The sequence below is a fragment of the Oreochromis niloticus genome, linkage group LG16 (assembly GCF_001858045.2).
Source record: "Oreochromis niloticus isolate F11D_XX linkage group LG16, O_niloticus_UMD_NMBU, whole genome shotgun sequence".
In the NCBI taxonomy this organism is placed as follows: domain Eukaryota; kingdom Metazoa; phylum Chordata; class Actinopteri; order Cichliformes; family Cichlidae; genus Oreochromis; species Oreochromis niloticus.
The window spans coordinates 6,891,070-6,901,069 of NC_031987.2; positions in this window are offsets into that span (position 1 = coordinate 6,891,070).

Genomic DNA, 10,000 nt, shown 5'->3' on the forward strand with positions numbered 1-10,000 from the left:
TGCTATGTTTGTTTTCCTTAGAGTTCTTTGTTTCGTTTTTTAGCACTACATACTCAACTAAAGACAGTTTTAAAGGTTTTGCATTCATAAATAAAGTGACCTGGTAATAACTCATGTTTTAATTTGTAATTCTTTCATTTACAGTTTTCATGGAGAGCTGTACTATGAAGGGAGTTTAACATACCCTCCATTATGTGGATTCCGTTACTCTAACTTTTGCAGCTGGGATAAATCAAGTTCTCACCTCACTAAGTTAACCCAGGGTTTCCCGTATATATCTTTACATGGATTATATGACTCTTCTTCCACAGAAGAAGAGTCATATGCAGTTTAAAGTTGCAGAGCACAGAGATGAAACAAGTGGAGTTCTTTGTTAGAGAGACATGACAGAGATGCAGTGAAGCATGCAGTCACGCATCCAACTCTGATCAGACATCAGGAAAAGAAAAAGCACTGGAATAACCAGTTGCAAGGCTTTTTCACTTTTGTTTCCAAGAACACGATTTTTTAAAAAACAACAACATTCCCACGAAGACACAAGGCTTTCATTTTTACACTATAATCCTTATGAATAATAAATAATTAATAAATTAACTCTTGCCCACACCAGCTACTAGATTGCAGCCTAAAAAACGTGAACACAATGCACCGGTAGGATTAGTATCAATAACCTCAGCTATGTGCTGTAGCAGGTGATGCAAGGCGTTTTTTAAAACAGTGTGGAAGAAGCCTGGAGGGGTATTATCTGCTCTCTACAAGAATAGCTTTGCATAATTCAGAACAATCTTCATTCATGTTATATGGGATCTTTGTGCAGCCCCTCAGTGTGTCCCCAAACTGTTTAGCTCTTCCCCCCTTAAGAAATCATTCTTCTGATTGGTTACCCCTTATAAACAGAAGCTTTCAACAGCAGGTGGGTGGGTTTTCAGCCACTCACCTGCTGTTGAAATCTTTTGACAATGTTATAAGTTTATTTCAACAACGCTTACTTCAAAGTTTACATAAATGTGACAAGCATTAGGGTCATATGTGCGGCATAAGGCAAAATCAGAGTATTAAACCTAGAAAATCAATTAGACAGTGAAGTTTAAGAGCTGAGTAATTATTTGGTTTATTTAAAAGGCAAGCAGAAGCTCGCTGCAGCAGACATGGAGCTCTCTGAGAGTTTGATGCAGATGTGTGGGGCATAAAAACAAACAGGATGTTGACATTATGAACTGTAAAAAAAAATGTTTACTGAATAAGTCCTCCTTTTTTATCTTTCTGCAGACTCACTACGTTAATGGCGTCACACAGACGCTCGGAGGCAATGGGGTGCATGACGGAGTGGCAGAGCACCTGCAGCAGCATCAGTGACTTCAGGCCTTCTCTGTGCAGTCGGCCACAATCCAACCACAGTCAGCCACTTTGAAAAAAAAGCCTTTGAAAGTGTCAGTATAAAAACTATTGTTCAACTCTCACCCCAACCAGTCACGGTGGATGGCTGCCCCTCCCTGAGTCTGTCCTTCCCACTGTCACAAAAGTGCTTGCTCATAGAGGATCATATGATTGTTGGGTTTTTCGTATATGTATTATTGTAGGGTCTACCTTACAATATAAAGCACCTTCAGGTGACTGTTGAATTGAATTTAATCAAGTCTTCCAACTTGATAACAATCTTAAAAGCTCATCCAGCATGTATTTGGCCCGTTATCTTAAAGCCTTATCTACATCAAATGACATTTCAATGGTCACCAGGACACAGAAGCTGCATGTTTAAATCACCAGTCAAATTGGATTAAATTCACTTAAATATCTGCAAACGTTTCTCCAAATAAAGTTTTAAAAAGCCATTTGGATGTACTTCTATTATCGTTTCATGTTGCAGGATCAATTCCTATATGAAAATATACATTTCTAATTTGATCAAATTTGTATTTAATCATAAATATGACATACAGACAAAAGTAAACTCTGCAATTAGTGAGATCAGCAATGCCCTGTTAATAGGAACTACAATCGCCTTCCGCCTCTCATTCATGTGCGTGTTATGGCTCCGCAAGAGTGTTAGCCAATGAGAAACCCAGGTACAAAACATTAGACCACAAAACACACAATCTTCACTTTGTTCACAGATCATAACTACGTTTACATTCAGCATAGAAGTTATGCTGTGTGCAATGTATGTGAGAAGAGTTAAATACTGTGGCAACACAACAAATCTCATTAAAAGAAAAAGTGGGCTGCACGAAGACTGAAACGAGGTGCAGCAGCTTTGAGCTTTTGCAGTGTAACTAAAGGAGGACCTGGTCTTGTTGCATTGACTATATGTAGAACATAGAGATAGTTTCCTGGCCTACTGATGTAAAAGTGCCTCAAACCTGCATTCTTTTAATGGCCAGAATTGTTCTGGCTCTTTAGAAGGACTTTGACAGGGGGGGGGGGGGATGAACAGACCAGAGAAGAATATATGAGTTATATTTATTTTTTCGGCGCAGGATTATCATACAGTGGAGGCTTATTATGTGTTTGCAATATATCTGTACAAAAGATGGATGCAGACCCTGGATCTTTTCAAAGCTTTGAAAAGATCGCTTTTCCTGTCAAACCTGCATTCTCTTTAAGGATCAGCAGGGGGCAGCTGACTGCAAAAAAACGTTTTTGTCAATATATTCAAAAACATACCTGCTTCTACGTCCTCAGGTACACGGGTATTTTTGAAAATAGAGATTTTCCGTTTTCGTTTTTAAAAAAAAATCCCGTCCATACCTAAACGCAAAAACCAAGGAAATCGCTGCTAGGAACATGACAAAGCAACAGGTGGCGATATATTCTTAACCCTGGAGAAATGTTGGCCAATTAGAGTTCTGAAAGCCTGGGCGGAAAAGAGTAAACAAAGATGGCGCATCGAAGCAGAACTGTGTGGAGGGACAGTAACTGTGTGTGTATATGTAAGCATTTAAGCACTGCAGACAGTAAAATTAACAGTAAATCTATTTTGTCTAATGCCGGGCTCACACTGTGCGATTTTTTCAGTCGCGCGATTCAGCTCCTGCTCAAACTGTACGATTGACTCGCAGGGGTTAGAAGTTCATAGGTCACGATGCAGGGTCTCACACTATACGGCCCGATGCTCTGATGCGGCCTGAGTGCTCAAACTGTGCGTTCATAAAATGAAGGTTATAACAGAAATTCTGCCGCTCGCTCTGCCTCTCTGTCTTTCACTCACACAGACACGCACACCACCACCATCAACTTTATGAAAAACATTGATCAGGCAGCTGTGATTGAGCAGCAGTGTAGATCCAACTATTTTCACGGTTGTTGTGGTCGTGATAATTTTGTGAGGCCACATCGAAAAGGCTTGGGTGAGCTTTCCAAAGTTCTACAAGTTGTGCCTCCATCGCTTGTGTCCAGATCACACGCTGCACTGCCGTGCTGCGCTGTCTTTTTCGCTGACATTTGTGTTTGCGCGTGCGCAGTGTGAGAAGCTACAGTGACACCCTCACGACGGTCGCAAGGAAATCCTCCCGACCAAGCGATTGATGATCGGGAGCTGGTCGTGAGGTGTTAATCGCTTCTCGTTACCCCACGTACACTACACGAGGCATGATGAAGGACAAACTCGGGCCGATTGCCAAAACGGTCGCACGACTCAAAAATCGGCTCAAAATGGGTCAAAAATCGCACAGTGTGAGCCCGGCATAAGTCCGCCATTGTACATCGAAATCCATTTCACTGAAACAATAAAGTGGCGCACAGTGTGACCTCAAAAAAGGCGCACACCTATGACACTGCGTTTTCTCCGTTTTCCTGTCCACACATAAATGCAAAAACTGAGTTTTCGAAAATCTCCACTCTGGCGGGAGTTTTAAAAAAATCTCCGTTTTCAGTGACCGAAAATGCCGTTTACGTGTGGACGAAAGGTGCAGACGCATAGAAAAATCTGCGTTTTCATAAATACCCGGGTACGTGTGGACGTAGCCTGATATATGACCTCAGTAAACACTTTACACATGACTTTATGGTTAGCTCTACAACAATATTTTTTTGAAAGTCATAGTTCCAATTAAAAGAGACATTGATGAAGGCTTTGCTTTAAGGCGGAGCTGCTTTGTGATTGGCAGGTTGCTACCCAGTGAGAATGCAGTTTCCTCAGTTTCTCAGGTAGAATTGAGCCACTCTTGTCATGTTCTAATTCAAAAAACAAGGCAAGCATAGCAAAGCTGAAGGCTTAAAAGCATACTCCACAAACCATCCAGTTATTATAGATGTGGGAAACAACCTTCTGTTTTACATATTATTTATGTTTATTTTTTTCCTTACATGTGTTAAAAAATGTAATATTAAAAGCAGAAAGTATAACATAGCAATGTTTCCATGCAGGTCCCTCCAGAAATCTTCATCTAGTCAGAGTCACTGCTGCAGGAGCTGCTGGAGTCCTGGAGAAGGAACAGATGATATTTGGTGAAGTCCTCACATTGATTCTAAATTGAGGGGTGGTTAACTCTTTTTGGCTGAGTGGTTAGGATGAGGGGTTTATTTTTCACTTATGACCTCAAAATATCCTTAAAATTGGTTTAAAGTGTGCATTTGCTGTCCTGCCACCTGCTGATAACCATCGAAACACATCTTTTGAATAACAGATTATTTCAGTGATATTTTTCACGCTGTATTACACAAATATGTCACGCTTCACTTTCAGCTTAATAACATCTACTTCCTATTGTGGATCAAATCTGCACTGCTGCAGTATTCAGACTCACCCCGTGACAATTCCTCCCCTTCTTGTGGCATTTGAGGTGCCTGTGTCCTTGCTTGTGCCGGCGCCTGTGCGTCTTCTCACATCCATGAGCATGAGGGCCATGTCCGTGTCCACCACCATGACCATGACCATGTCCACCACCACGGCCATGTCCGTGTTCGTGTCCACCACCATGACCATGTCCATGTCCACCACCATGGCCATGTCCATGTTCGTGTCCACCACCATGACCATGTCCATGTCCACCACCATGGCCGTGTCCATGTTCATGTCCACCACCATGACCATGTCCATGCCCTCCTTCATGACAGTGCCCTCCTAGAATTAGTCATAAATTAATCTTTTAAGATTAAAATGTTTAAATATGTGTGAGATATGGAAAACACACATGATGTGTTTTACCTCTTCCCTTTCCAAACATCTCCAAATGTCAAACTTCACACCTTGTAAGTTCAGATCCGAGGGAGGTCACCAAAACCTGTTCACAAAAGAAACTACAACATATCCAAACTCTTTCTGCACATATGCATACAAGATAATCAGCAGAGATTCAGTGTTGAACTTACTGTGTGCTGGTAACTTGATCCACTGACTCACCTGTCACCTGCCGCTTTTTATATGTAAAGCCACACCTCAACCTGAAGTATGCTGAACGCCCATTTAAAGGTCAAATATAATGTTATAGTCTGCAACTGACCATGCACATACTGATAAAACCAGAATTATATGTTGATGTAAGAGGACACGGGTCAGAGTAACACACAAATGCACTTCGATTTGATGCTTAAGTACTTTGTGAGTGAACAGTGTGATTGACAGGGCTGTGTGTTCCTGCATGTTTCTCATGCAAAACAGGTGTGATTGTATATAGTATATTATATCCGTACCTCCTTAGAAACAGGAACTTCAGAGAAAGCTTTTTTATAGTTTATTTTTTATAATAGTTGTTTGTTTCGTTTGCAGGGCTACATACTCAAGTCAAGACTGTTTTAAAGGTGTCGTATTCATAAATTCAATCCTAACATTGTGTCTGTGAAGGTTCTCAGTCATCCAGGTCTTCATAGTCTAAGGAGCTTGGAAAGAAAAGCCTCTGGACTTCTTTGAGTTGCTTGAAGACGTTTCACCTCTCATCCGAGAAGCTTCTTCAGTTCTAAGGGTCAATGGTGGAGAGTCCCAGATTTAAACCAAGTGGGAGTTTCCCCCCAAAGAGGGACAAAGGACCCCCTGATGATCCTCTACCTAATCACATGAGCCAAGGTGTGAAAGTGGGCGTGGGTCCCAATCAGCCAGGGTTTCGGGTGTGCTCATTGTGAAACCTGGCCCCACCCTATCATGTGATTTCCTGAGGTCAGATGGCCCAGGATGTGAGTGGGCGTTAAAGCGTCTGGGAAGGGATCTCAAAACTGGATTATAGATGGCAGACAGTTGGTGTCGTAAACCACCGCCTCTGTTCAAAGATGGTCGCTCACAGTGGACGTAAATGGCTTCTTTCACTCCTCTTTCAAACCATCTGTCCTCTCTGTCCAAAATGTGAACGTTGGCATCCTCGAAAGAGTGACCTTTGTCCTTTAGATGCAAATGAACTGCTGAGTCTTGTCCCATAGAGGTGGCTCTTCTATGTTGTGCCATGCGCTTGTGAAGTGGCTGTTTGGTCTCTCCGATGTAGAGGTCTGGGCATTCCTCGCTGCACTGTACAGCATACACCACATTGTTAAGTTTGTGTTTAGGAGTTTTGTCTTTCAGGTGAACCAGTTTCTGTCTGAGTGTGTTGCTGGGTCTGAAGTACACTGGGATGTCTCCCGAGTTTCTCTGATACACCGGCTACATAGGGGATGACAATGTTGTTGCGTCTGTCTTTCTTATCCTCCCTCGCTGGTGTCTTATCTTCTTTCTCACAGAAAAGAAGATCAGACACCATCGAGTTTTGTCTTTCGGGTGAACCAGTTTCTGTCTGAGTGTGTTGCTGGGTCTGAAGTACACTGGGATGTCGTGTTTGGAGAAAACTCTCCTGAGTTTCTCTGATACACCGGCTACATAGGGGATGACAATGTTGTTGCGTCTGTCTTTCTTATCCTCCCTCGCTGGTGTCTGATCTTCTTTTCTGTGGAGAAGATAAGACAGACTCCCTCGCTGGTGTCTTATCTTCTTTCTCACAGAAAAGAAGATCAGACTCCCTCGCTGGTGTCTTATCTTCTTTCTCACAGAAAAGAAGATCAGACACCAGCGAGGGAGTCTGTCTTATCTTCTCCACAGAAAAGAAGATCAGACACCAGCGAGGGAGGATAAGAAAGACAGACGCAACAACATTGTCATCCCCTATGTAGCCGGTGTATCAGAGAAACTCAGGAGAGTTTTCTCCAAACACGACATCCCAGTGTACTTCAGACCCAGCAACACACTCAGACAGAAACTGGTTCACCCGAAAGACAAAACTCCTAAACACAAACTTAACAATGTGGTGTATGCTGTACAGTGCAGTGAGGAATGCCCAGACCTCTACATCGGAGAAACCAAACAGCCACTTCACAAGCGCATGGCACAACATAGAAGAGCCACCTCCACGGGACAAGACTCAGGTTTGAAAGAGGAGTGAAAGAAGCCATTTACGTCCACTGTGAGCGACCATCTTTGAACAGAGGCGGTGGTTTACGACACCAACTGTCTGCCATCTATAATCCCGTTTTGAGATCCCTTCCCAGATGCTTTAACGCCCACTCACATCCTGGGCCATCTGACCTCAGGAAATCACATGATAGGGTGGGGCCAGGATTCACAATGAGCTCACCCGAAACCCTGGCTGATTGGGACCCACACCCACTTTCACACCTTGGCTCATGTGATTAGGTAGAGGATCATCAGGGGGTCCTTTGTCCCTCTTTGGGGGGAAACTCCCACTGGGTTTAAATCTGGGACTCTCCACCATTGACCCTTAGAACTGAAGAAGCTTCTCGGATGAGAGGTGAAACGTCTTCAAGCAACTCAAAGAAGTCCAGACGCTTTTCTTTCCAAGCTCCTTAGACAATCCTAACATTGGCAGTTGGAATTAAAGTGGTTATCACCTCACTAAGTTAATTTAGGTTTTTCCCATATGTTGACATAATCATATGATTATGATCCCTATGCATGTCACCATCTCCAGTCAGACACATTGTCAGATGACGATGATGAAATGGTAATTAAAAATGTAGAAAGGCCATAAAAATATGACAGTGAAATGCTAGATTTTCCCAGATGAGTAAAGCAAACTATTCATCTCATTATTTGCACATTAAAATAAACATTTTAATTATTAGTTAATTATTTTATCACTGAGGTGATAAAATAGAGCCAGATGTTCTCTCAGCTGCAGACTTGGTGCTGTTTAAGAGTTTGACAGTTAACATTATGTTTAAACTTCAGAATTCAAGCATGCAAATTAGAGGTTGGCACAGATTGGATGTCCGGTTTCAGGATCATATATAAATGCTAAAATGATTAAAATTGTTGCAAAATTGTTTGCCGCAAACAAAAAAATTAATCAAGAAATACACTTCCATCTTATATTTGATGCTCATCAGAGAAACGCACACTTGACGCTCCTACTCTCCTCGGAGGTCTGAGGCATCTTTCAGAAACAGTAATGCTATTTTAGGAGAATTGATTCAGGAGCCTGGTGAGAAGTGAACCACCTCTGTACATAAAGCCCGGGGTTACCCTGATGTTTCCTTGATAAGCTGAATTCCTGTTACCTGGTGTGGGCTTCAGGTTAGTTTCCTGATTAGAAATCAGCAGGTATGAAATCACCACCTACTCAGATCATCAGAAAATACATCAATACAGCCATTAAATACCTCTAATGGAACACAGAGCATACACCAAGAAGTGTGCACAGATCCTGAGGCAGAAACTTTAATATATAAAGTTGATAACCATCATCAGAGTGGGTTTTTTTAACTTTGGCTTTTTTCAGCTGATTAATTATTACACAAGTATTATTTTTGAATTCACCGACTTGGCTTTTAGGGCATTTTGCACATTGTTATAAATACCTCCAAACATACTTGGTCCGTCCTTTCAGGTAACAAACAAAGGTTAACCTCAAACCAAGGGCGTAGATTTGGCATGGACGGAAGGGACATGTCCCCACCAATATCCAGCGATTATTGAATTGCTGGATATTGAATTGTAATTTTAAATGGTTTAAAAGCATGTAGAATAGCTTATGTAGGCAAGTATATTTGTCCCCTTTTATCAAGAAGCAAAGACAAAAAGGAAAAAGAAAAGAAACAGGGCAGGGTTCGGTGGTTGAATCATCCGTCCCCACCAATGCCAAAACCAAATCTACGCCCTTGCCTCAAACCTCGTTTGGCACTGATATTATATTTTAAAGAAGTGAAGAAGATGCAGTGAAACCTGCTTTCTTATCAGCATGTTGTCACGCTTCCGACTCTGAACAAATATCAAGATGAATCACACTGGATTAACCAGTTGTGAAGCTTTGTCATGTTTGTTTCCAAGTGCATATATTTTTTTCAAAAGTGACACTCCCACTAAGCCACAAAGCCACAACACAAGGCTTTCTATTGTACACTAAACCCACAGTTTTTCTAATAAATTAAGTCTTTACCACACAAGCTGCTGGACTTCAGCCTAGAAAACATAATGATAGGATTGGTATCAATAACCTCGGCTATGTGCTGCAGCAGGGGATGCAGGGCGTTGTTGCAGAAAACAGTTGACTGTGAGCGTAAATAAATGTTAAAACATCATGACATGTGATGATGGCAGTGCTTTGTGTTACTGAGTAACGTTGTTTCAAACCTAAAAAAAGAGAACCTGGTGGCTTTATCAGAACAAACAAGACCCCTGATCATAAACAGTGATGGTCATAAATTTCTCACAAGACCTTGTGCTCCCACAGAGTTAAATAAATATATATACATATATATATATATATATATACATATATATACATATACATATACATACATATATACATACATATACACATACACACATACATACATTCATTATCGGTATACATTACCGACACTAACAAGCTGATCTACACTACGGCAGCAGTGATCAGTGAGATGCTTGGCTACAAGTTGAACAGCCACAAGGGGCAGTACCCTCCATGGAGAAGGAGGCTAGAGGGCAAGATCAAAGTAGCACGAAGGGAGGTTAGCCAACTAACGGAGTTGCAGAAAGGCGCGACAAAGAAGGTGCATAAGAAATACAGCAAGCTGTCCATACCTGAGGCCTTGGAAACTGCCA